Source organism: Eschrichtius robustus, chromosome 6 (genome assembly GCF_028021215.1).
Source record: "Eschrichtius robustus isolate mEscRob2 chromosome 6, mEscRob2.pri, whole genome shotgun sequence".
In the NCBI taxonomy this organism is placed as follows: Eukaryota; Metazoa; Chordata; class Mammalia; order Artiodactyla; family Eschrichtiidae; genus Eschrichtius; species Eschrichtius robustus.
This window is the reverse complement of record NC_090829.1, coordinates 20,411,865-20,423,123: the sequence shown is the minus strand read 5'-3', so window position 1 is coordinate 20,423,123 and position 11,259 is coordinate 20,411,865. Positions and strand designations below refer to the sequence as shown.

The window sequence follows — 11,259 nt, the reverse complement described above, 5'->3', positions numbered from 1 at the left end:
TGAATTTCCCTTCAAAGCCTTATATATATCTTACTTTGCTTTCCAGGAGAATGTGTCTGGTTCCCCGAGTCCCCTCTGTCCTCCACTGCCTTTCACTTTCTGTCTCCTTTCTCCCAAGGTTCATGGCCTTGATGTGTGTGTGTGCGCGTGTGTGCATGTGTGTGTGTGTGTGTGTGTGTGTGTGTGTGTCTGGGCCTTTTTGAAGTGGTCTTTGAAGGCAGTTGGGGAAGAGGAGGGGAGAGAGAGGCAGCATGCCAATAGCTGTGGCAGGACAGGATGTTTGAGGCTTTGTTGGCTCTCTCTGATATGGAGACCAGCATCCAGGCCTCCTTCTTCAGAGTTTGGGGATGGTAAGTAATTTGTTCTAGGACTTTGTGCAACTCTTTTCGTCTTTAAGGGCTTAGATTTCTCCCTGTGTAAGATGAGTAGGCTATACAATGTAATTTCTAAGTCTCCAAGCTCCAAGCTCTAAAATTCTAAGAAAATAAGCTCTCAAGTATTCTGCTGGTGGGAGTGTAAAGGATACATTCCAGAGAGAGGGCAATTTGGCAATATCCTTCAAAATTACAAATACCTATACCTATTGACCAAATAATTCTACTTCTAAGGATTTATTCTGTGGTTACACTTGCGTATGCACAAAATGATATAAATTCAAGGTTGTTCACTGCAGCATTGTTTGTATATCAAAAATTGGAAATAGTCTAAAAATATTCATCAGTAAGGGACGAGATATAGTATTGATATATCCTTGCAATGGAACATTATATAGCCAGAAAATAGAATGCAGATACAATGAAATACTGTATCACAATGAGAATGAGCAAAATACAGTTATATGCAGTAGTGTATGAATATCAAAACAGTGTAGAGAAAATGTAGGGCAAAAGAAGCCAAACTCAGAAAGAGCACACACTGTATGAATCTATTTAATTAAAGTTCAAAAACAGGAAGAAGGAATCTCTAGTGATAGAAGCTGGATTGTGGCTATCCCTGGGGGCAGGGCAGTGACTGAAAGGGATCAGAAGTGGGTTCTGAGATATTTGTCATGTCCTCTATTGATTTGAGAAGTAATTACACAGGTGTGTTCCGTTTGTGAAAATTTATGATGTGGGCAGTGCTTTCTATTCTGCATAGCAGTAACAATGTAAAAGAATACATAAACTCTATAAGCACTGATATCAAACAACCTGATAGATATTATGTGAAAAAAAAACTAAGCATGAATCAAACACTTCCATATGTGTTAAAAAATGGAGAAATATACCTGTACTTGCTTATATATGTATACAATACTTCTGGAAAGATGCTCAAGAAACTGACAACGTTGGTTGTCTGTGAAGAGCGAGTAATAGCTGAGAGAGAGACTTTTACTGAACGTTCAGTTGTACATTTTGGATTTCAAACCATGCATATTTATTACTTATAAAATGAAGAGGAAGCACTCAAAGTCTAAAAAGGAAAAATAAAAAATGTTTGTGAGCCTAGGAAATACTCAGAAGTAAGGAAGTACTCATAAGTAAGAAGAAGGAAAATAGGGGGAAAACACCCCCTAAAAAACACCAAAAGATTATGTATTGAATATATAACTCAGAACTCAGTAGTGGGGAAGTAGAGAACATTTGAGTCTTCTAAAATTGAACAGATAGAACCTTTTCTTTATGTTCACCACTTTAATCATGATTTAAAAACTAGTCACAAGTTTTTTTTTTTCTTTAAAGCTGTATTTATTAAAGGCATAAGATAATACAATGTTTTTTTTTTAAGTTTTGGTTTTTTTGTTTTTTGTTTTTGTTTTAATTTTTTATTTATTTATGGCTGTGTTGGGTCTTCGTTTCTGTGCGAGGGCTTTAGTTGCGGCAAGTGGGAGCCACTCTTCATCGCGGTGCGCAGGCCTCTCACTATCGCGGCCTCTCTTGTTGCGGAGCACAGGCTCCAGATGCGCAGGCTCAGCAATTGTGGCTCACGGGCCTAGTTGCTCCACGGCATGTGGGATCCTCCCAGACCAGGGCTCGAACCCATGTCCCCTGCATTGGCAGGCAGATTCTCAACCACTGCGCCACCAGGGAAGCCCCAATTTTTTTTCACATCTTTATTGGAGTATAATTGCTTTACAATGTTGTGTTACTTTCTGCTGTACAACAAAGTGAATCAGCTATATGTATACATATATCCTGATATCCCCCAAACAATGGTTTTAACAGTAAGATATCAAATATCTATAAAGACATTTCAGCCCTCTGAGCTATCCAAAGTGATCAGCCTAGTGTAAATTCTTCAATCCCTTTCTCTGTGCCCCCATGGATATATCTATAAATGGTCAGCAATATACTAACAGGATCATACCACTCTTTATCTCTCTTCAATTTGCTTTTTCCACTTTAGCAATATATCAAGGACATCCCTCTGGGTCAATACAGATAGGTTTAACTAATTTTCATCATTGATCAGTGTATAATATTGCAGAGTATGGAGGGAGTACAATTGGTTCATATATTCCATTACCTATGGACAATCACATTGTTCCTAGTTTGTGTTTGTTTTGCACTTCACATAACACAATAAGCATCTGTGTTAGTTTCCTGTGGCAACTTTAACAATTACCACAAACTGAGTGGCTTAAAATAACAGAAATTGATTCTTTCCCGGATTTGGAGTTCCAAGTCTGAAATCAATGTGTTAGCAGGCTCTGCAAACCTGTTCTGTGGCCCCCTCGAAGCTTCTGGTAGCTGCCAGCAATCCTCGGCATTCTTTAGCTTTTACATGCATCATTCCCAACTCTGCCTCATTCTTCACATCCCCTTTATCTCTGTGTCTCCATCTCAAATCTTTCTCTGCCTTTCTCTTGAAAGGATGCCTGTCGTTGGATTTAGGGCCCACCCCAAATCTAGGATGATCTCATTTAAAGATCCTTAACTTAATTACATCTGTAAAGTTCCTTTTCCCAAATAAGGCTATGCTCACAGGTTCCAGGTGGACTTCTTTTGGAGGGCCAACATTCAACCCACCACAGCATCCTTGGGTCCATCCTTATAATTAGTATTTTCTTTAGTTTTTCTATAGGGCAGAGTCAATGCATTTTTGGGTCAATGGATAGGTATATGTATTTTAAATTTAAATAGGTATTTCCAGATTACTCCTAGAAAGTTTGTGGCAATTTACACTCCCATCAGAGCTTGTTTCCTATGTATCATTGATTGCTCTTGCTAATGTTTGCCAGTCTAATGAGTGAAAAATGGATTACTGTTTTAATTTGCTTTCCCATGACTATTAGTGAAATAAGCGTCTTTTTAATGAACCATTTGGATTTTCTCTTCCATTAATCGCCTGCTCGTAGACGTTGCCTGTATTTTAAAAACATTGAACTATTTGGTTTTTTAAAAATCCATTTATAGAGACTCTTTTATGTTAGAGATATAATGTGTTTGCCATATGTTTTGTGCAGTTCTATTCCGTCTATTGTTTTTTGTTTTGTCTTAGTGTGATGTTATGCAAAACTTTCAAAATATTTAGGTAGAAAATTTTTTTTCTTTGATGATTCTGAGCTTCCTGTCTTGCTTAAAGTTATATTACTATTCTTTAAAAAATTTCCTCTCTTTGTTTTGTATATTTTTAAGTCTTTAACTCTTCTGGAACATATTTTTGAATATGGTATGGCTCTAGATTTATTATGAAGTCAATTAAATCAGGATCATTGATCAAATAAACTATTCTTTTATCACAGGCTTGTTTGCCACCTTTGCTTTATATTAGGTTTACTTGAGATTCCATCCCAGACTAAACTATTTGCCTGAGCTATTACAGTAGCAATAAGTTACAATAACCTTACAATATAGTAGCTTTACAATAAGTTAAATTTTTGGTTTTCAGTAAGTGAAATTGAAGTGTGCCATTAAGAAAGAGGACCATGAGATTTCCCGGTTGAGGTCAAAAGATAACAGGAGATAAGGCATGCGAACAGGGCTGGGTAAACTGTAAGCCTCTGCAGATAAATGTTAGTTATCGCAAAAATGAACACACAGAAAAAGAATCTTGGGCTTGGAATGCTGGACTTTTGCTTTATGACCAGTGCAGGGATTGAAGGGCCAGCTGTGGGGCAGCCGACCTAGCGGCCTCACCCCCAGAAGAGGAGTGACACAGGGGGAGAGGGAAAAGCAAAGTGTAGGGCCCAGGAACCGAGATATCAGTTCAGAGTCGCAGAACTGGGGAGAGTGACTGGGAAGAGAAGGCCGGCAAGGAAACTAGGAACAGAGAAATCTCTCGGAGGCGGCTACGAAGGCCGGGGCAGGTGGTGGGTCTCTCCTGAAAGCGGCTTGCCGGGGATTCCCGATTCCGAGTCCTCCGGGAGCCTCAAAGAGGAGCAGAACTGCCGCACAGCAGCGCCGCTGCTGGGCGGGCAGCCGGAGAATACTAGACAGCGGTTCAGCCTCCCAGCAGGCACCAACGGAAAGGACTAGGCGGCGGTTTCCCTCCCAGCGGGGACCAGCTCTGCCCCGCCCAGCCCGCAGACCTGGGATTGGCCGGAGCGGCTCACGGGGCGGGGCGAGGGCTGCTGGGAGGTGGGCCCGTGAGGCGGGCGCGCGCGCGCGCGCGTGCGCGCGTGCACGGCGGCGGCGCGCGCGTGCTCCGTCGGTCGGTGCGGCGGCAGCGGAGCTGGCCATGGCCGTGGGCGACGGGCTGGTGTAACGCCGCGCGGGGCAGGCGGGTGGCGACTGAGAGAGACGGGCATGGGAGCGCCGCAGCTGGACGGTCGCGGTGGCCTGAGCTGCTAACCGCGCACCTGGAGCCGAGAGCCGGCGGCAGCGGCGGCGGCGGCGGCGGCGGCGGCGGAGCGCCGGGCAGGTGAGTGCAGTGGAGCGGGACCCGGATGCGGCGCGGCTGAGGGGCGGCGCGGTCGCGGCGGGCCTCTGAGGTGCCCCCGCGCGGGCCGGCGGCGCGCTCTTGCCCGCCACAGCCTGCGGCGCCGGCGACTGAGTGGCCGCTCTGCGCTTCCTGCCGGCGCCGAGGACGCCGGCCCGCGGGGGTGCCTCGCTCGCCTGAGGCCCTCCCGGGGCTCTGCAAGGTGAGCGGCTCTCCCCGGCCTCCGGGCGGCAGGGACGCGGCCCTTTGGGTCGCGTTCCTGAGGGGCGTCTGGGGAGAGGCGGCGTCCTCGTCCCCTGTGTCTGTGCGGACACCCGCGAGCTCCTGATCCTCAGATGCCTTTTTGCGCAGGGTGTATTTTAGGGGCGGGGATCCTGGACTTTTGGGATAGGGTCGTGTTTTCAAATCCCGGCGCCGCCACTGAGCAGCCCTGGGGCCTTGGGCCAGAGTATCCGGATTTGTTAGTGGGAATAATTATACGTACTTCACAGGGTTGTTGTGAAGCTAGGACAGGATGATGTACATGACCGAAGAGCGACTGCTCGGTCAGTGGTAGGCTGTTAGGAGTAACTCTGTTGCAGCATCTTCCCTTCTTAGCTGTTGCTGATTCCTGGCTGCGGGTGTACTTTTGGGGGGCACATTTATTTCCGAAGCGCTTTGATGTTGCAGTAACCTCCACTGGAGTTGCTTAATACAGGAGCCTGTTATCTTAACAGTGGCCAAAATACGAATCCTATAGCCTCATCCTAGAATGCTGGAGTCTCTTTTTTTTTGCTAAGGCTGCCTTGGAATACCTGTCTCAGGTACCGAGTGGGAATTGCTGTTTAAATACAACAGCGAGTTTAGGATTCGCTTCAGATGCAAGGTGGTGGGATACAGTAAACTTGAAGTGCTTTGCTGTTTAAATAATCTTAAGTGACGCTTAAACTGTCACTTGTTACAGAGTATAAACAGAGAAAAATATGAAAACAGACTCCTTTTTTTGCATTGCTACATACGAAGGGAGTGACAAGTGCTTTTGAAAACATCATCGTGGGCAGTGTTACTGTCTGGTGAAGTCATCATAGTTAAATTAGATGAGTACTTATTTTGAAGCACTGAATGGGTGTTTGGAAATATGATTCCTAATAAAATCATCTCCAACGAGTCAGAATTCTCAGCAGTTCATTAATCATTTGGGGATTTTTAGGTTACACTAAGATTTTTATGGTAAAAGCAGAACTGCTTAAGTCATGATAAAGTAGCATAGGAAAGGGTGGTCAGGATAAAGATCTTAACCTAGTTCCAGAAGGCAAGTGTGGAACAAAGTAAAAATCTTAAGCTTTAAAACTGGGATTGTATTCACTAAAGCAAAAATGACTGAAATCAAAAAACTTTTTTGTACAACCCCTGATTCACATCCTAATGAGGGTCTTTTACCTTCAGAGTGGGTTTTTTTAATTTTAATTTATTTTTGGCTGCGTTGGGCCTTCGTTGCTGTGTGCGGGCTTTCTCTAGTTGCCGCGAGCGGGGGTTACTCTTCGTTGCGGTGCGCGGCCTTCTCATTGTTGTGGTGGCTTCTCTTGTTGCGAAGCTCAGGCTCTAGGCGCATGGGCTTCAGCAGTTGTGGCGGGCGGGCTCAGTAGTTGTGGCTCGCGGGCTCTAGAGCGGAGGCTCAGTGGTTGTGGCCCACGGGCTTAGTTGCTCCGCGGCATGTGGGATCTTCCCGGACCAGGGCTTGAACCCATGTCGCCTGCATTGGCAGGTGGATTCTTAACCACTGCGCCACCGGGGAATACCCAGAGTGTTTTTTAGAAGTGGAGAAAATCGAGTTGGGTTTTGATTTATTGCCTTTTTTCACCTCTTGTCTGTATTTCTTGCTTTTCTTAGGGACTCATCCATAAAGGCTTTTGATCCAACTTGCTTTGTGAATGTAACAAATGTAAACAAAATACATAGAAAAAAGTTAAAAATTAACCTTGTAATCTAAATTATCTTCTTCCTTGTAGTCTAATTGTGTTCTTCCTAAATTATAACCTTCCCTGTTGTCTCACTGGTGAACCCAATAGTAGAAGCACTGCTATCCACTGTGAAAAGGCTAGGGGTCAGAAGTCACATCTTGGCTCTTAGGCCTGGTCCTGGGTCCCAGATAGTGGGACTTTGGGGATGTCACCCAGTCTTCCTGGGCCTCAGTTTTTTTTTTTGTTTGTTTATAGAATTTGAGAGTATGTGGCCAGCAGGATGGGAGGGTGGTGGTGGATTAGAGTATCGTATTATATAAAGGAACCTTCCAGGATACTCCACTTTTATGGTTTTTCTTTTCTTCACTCTGTTTCTCTATCTCTTTTGTTGACTTTTTCTTCTCTTCATGAATTCAAAACATCCTAATGCCTCAGGGTGTCCAAGCCCGTCCCTCTACTTTTTTCTACCTGTATTCTCTCTTAGTGATCTCATCAAGTCCTGTGGTTTAAATACTATCAGCGTGCTGTTTACTCTCAGATTTTTATCTCCAGTTCTGAACTTCACATTTCTTCTATCTGCCTACATATCTTCACTTCATTTGTCTATCTTAAATTTGACATGTTCAAAGTAGAGCTCTTGATTTCCATTCTTCAACCTGTTCCTTCCCCAGCAGTCTGCATTTCATAAGAGCACCCCTCTACCCCCCTCTTCCACCTACTTAAGTGAAAAATCTGGTGGTCATCCTTAATTCATCACTTTGCCTCACGCTCCCCCATTGCCTCACACAACCAGTCCTTCAGCAAACCCTGTTGATTTTGCCTCCAAAATGTATCCCGAATATATTTACTTCACTTTATTTTTTATTTTTTAAAAATATTTATTTATTTTTTGGCTGTATCGGGTCTTAGTTGCGGCACAGGGGCTCAATAGCTGCAGAGCCTGGGCTTAGCTGCCCCGTGGCATGTGGGATCTTAGTTCCCCTGACCACGGATTGAACCGCGTCCCCTGCATTGCAAGATGGATTCTTAACCACTGGACCACCAGGGAAGTCCCTACTTCACTTTATTTTTATTGTCACCACCCCAGTTGTTCCTAGGTAGTAGCTTCCTAACTAGTCTCCTTGCCTCTGGCCTTGCTCTCCTACAGTCCATTTTCAGACAGCAGTCAGAGTGATCTTTACTTACTCTCCTGCTCCAGGGGCTTCTTATTGCACTAAAAAGTAAGTCCAAACTCTACCTGCATTATCAGCTAATTATCTTGCTTATTTTCTTGTTTATTTGTTTATGGTCTTTTCCCTCCAGCATATTATAATCTCTCTGATGGAAGGGACTTGGTCTTCCCTGGGGTATTCTCAGTAACCAGAACAGTGTCTGGAAAATTTAACTAATGTTGAATGAATGAATGTGTGAATGAAATACATTATAAAATCTTCCGATTCCAAGTATAACATGTACTGAACACACTTGACCCTTTTTTGGTCCCAGATTTGTGCAAATGAGGAAGTGATCACAGGGCCTAGAGTTATTCTATTAGGTATCCTTACTTTCTCAGTCTTCATTAAGGTACTGTACCTCCTGAAAAGGCTAAGCATTTAGACATCAAGCCGTTAATAACAAAAACAAATGCGGATTTCGTTCATTGTATACTGGATCATTAGTATTTTTGCGAATAAGAAACCATACAAGTTTTCCAGCCTTGTTTTGTTCTTTAGAAGCGTTGAATTTTGGTCTTGACTGGAGGGGACTGGTTCTATAGAATGTGGTAGTTTAATCCAGTATTGCATACCAAATCCTATAGGGTAGCAGTTGCAATTTTTACAGAGAACAGGTGTGTTTTGTTTTTTTTTTTTTAATAAATTTTTTTAAAAATTAATTTATTTATTTTTTAATTTTTGGCTGTGTTGGGTCTTCGTTTCTGTGCTAGGGCTTTCTCTAGTTGCGGCAAGCGGGGGCCACTCTTCATCGCGGTGCGCGGGCCTCTGACTATCGCGGCCTCTCTTGTTGCAGAGCACAGGCTCCAGACGCGCAGGCTCAGTAGTTGTGGCTCACGGGCTCAGCTGCTACGCGGCATGTGGGATCTTCCCAGACCAGGGCTCGAACCCATGTCCCCTGCATTGGCAGGCAGATTCTTAACCACTGCGCCACCAGGGAAGCCCCAGGTGTTTTTATTTATTTCAATTACACTATGTTTTAAAAATCTGAGCCCCCCGCCCCAGCTTGTGTGCATTTATGTAAATATCCTCTGAACCATTTGATTCAGTTATCATATCTTACCATATCTTGGGAGAGATAAGTCCCTGTCATTTGGCTTCTGTTAACTGCTCACTTGCAAGCTTTGTCATGTTGTAGAAAGAGGCAAATGATTTAGGATTTCCCCCGAGACTGAAGCCCCAAAGACTATCTAGTAGGTTTGTGAAGAAAGGAGGGTATGGAAAAATCAAGGTGTAGAATTCCATTGTCAGAGTAGATAATAGGGAAAAGATACGTTGGAGAAGGAAATCCTAGACTAGAAGAATAATACTGGAAATTTAGTAGAAAAGAAGAAGAAAAGGAAGATAAAGGACAATATTATAGATTTTCAGGCTTGTGTGGGGCAACTTTGCTTCTCACTCCTTTTACCTTCTCATCTCCCTCTCCAAATTTTGACACTTTTTTTTTTTTCCCTCTGCCTTCTCTCCACTCCCTGATTTGTATGGGCTGTTTTTCTAAGGAGTGCCTATGTGCCTTTGGTAGTCTGATGTCTGCAGGGACATCTTGTGTGAAAGGATACTATCCTTTCTTGAAGAGGCCTTTCTGCTTTCTCATAATCAAAGTCTGACTTCCTGGATTTTCCAGCCACTGGGTCGGTCCAGCTTTACCCTTTGGAGTGACTCTAAACTGGTGTACTTCCTTTTTAAGTTGTTCTCTCATATATTCCATGGTAACCTTTATGTTATCATCTCCAGGTTAAATAATCCTGAGTCACAAGCTTCCAGTTGAGAGAGGAAAAATGAAAGGTGTTAGATGTATGGTTGGGTGTGTATAGTGTGTTACCTACCAGTTGCTCTGATAACGCAGGTTGCGTATCTCTAATTTAGACCTTTCTTTTTCTGAGTTGATAGTTTTTTGTTTTTTTTTTTTTTAATAAAAAAGACATTTCTAAAAGAGTGACATTGAATTTTAAAATTTTACGAAAACTTTTTCATGTACGGTCCTATGAGTTTTAACACATGCCTAGAGTCTTGTAACTATCACCACCGCTAACAGTGTACAGAATAATTCCAACATCCCAAAGAATTCCCTCATGTTACCCCTTTTATGGTCAGCCTCCCTTCATTTTTTTTTATTTTTTAATTTATTTATTTATTTTTGGCTGTGTTGGGTCTTCGTTTCCGCGCGAGGGCTTTCTCCAGTTGCGGCGAGCGGGGGGGCCACTCTTCATCGCGGTGCGCGGGCCTCTCACTGTCGCGGCCTCTCATTGCAGAGCACAGGCTCCAAACGCGCAGGCTCAGCAGTTGTGGCTCGCGGGCCCAGTCGCTCTGCGGCATGTGGGATCCTCCCAGACCAGGGCTCGAACCCGCGTCCCCCGCATCGGCAGGCAGACTCCCAACCACTGCACCACCAGGGAAGCCCCCCTTCATTTTTAACACTTGGAATTATTTTTTTATTTTTTTGGCCACCACGTGGCTTGTAGGGTCTTAGTTCCCTGACCAGGGGTTGAACCCAGGCCCTTGGCAGTGAAAGCGCAGAGTCCTAACCACTGGACCGCCAGCGAATTCCCTGGATTTATTTGTTTTTTTAAAGGGAAGGTCTCTCATGCATAGAATATGTTAGAACTTGGAATAAGTGGTGGTTAATTGATCAACCTAATTGTTGGTTTTATTTTAGAAATATAAATAAAAGAATTTCAGTCTTCAACATAACGGGTTTACATGCAGTAAAGTAATAAACTTTGTAGATGGAGGAATGTTTAACAGGCTTTAAATTAAAAAAAAAATTATTGTATAACTTCTGGAACCTGTCAAGTGAGGCAAATCCCATAATGTCAAGTTACAATAGGGAGCATCTAACAAAGAAATTTGGAGGCTAAGTCTGTGATAAAATCATAAAGGATGGCATAACATATCTTCTCATGTGTGATAAACCCAGAATCCCATTTACTGCAATCGCAGGGTAAGCTAGGGTAAACTGGAGATTAATTTTGCCAAGGATTATGTTATGAAGTCTCAGCTTTTCTCTCTTCTCTCTCTCTAGCATTGTCACCTCTGCTAGCCTATCCATTTTATTCCAGCACTTAGTTGTTTCAGGTATTCAACTCTTCTAGGGTTTGAGGGAAAGATGTGCTATCTTTATAGCTATGGTGTATTGCAAAGGTAGCTTTCCATTATTCGTTTAACTTGTTTCCAGCCTAAAGCAGTCAATAATTTAGAAATTCCCTCATTTCCTCAAAAAATTTACACATCCTTCCCCTGAGTCCTGG

At 43.5% G+C, this 11,259-nt stretch overlaps 1 protein-coding gene across 3 annotated transcripts in view; it reads left to right on the top strand.

Annotated features, from left to right (window-relative positions):
• The first annotated feature begins 4,613 nt into the window (after window positions 1-4,613).
• The window catches only part of PIK3CB (phosphatidylinositol-4,5-bisphosphate 3-kinase catalytic subunit beta), a 195,865-nt gene continuing 189,219 nt past the window's right edge, over window positions 4,614-11,259 (top strand). For 2 of the 3 annotated variants that reach the window (XM_068545993.1, XM_068545994.1), the window contains exon 1: window positions 4,614-4,842. The gene's annotated coding sequence lies outside the window, so the exon portion shown is untranslated. Of the gene's footprint in view, window positions 4,843-4,974; window positions 5,063-11,259 lie in introns of those variants that run through there. The other variant, XM_068545995.1, reaches the window with a different exon arrangement.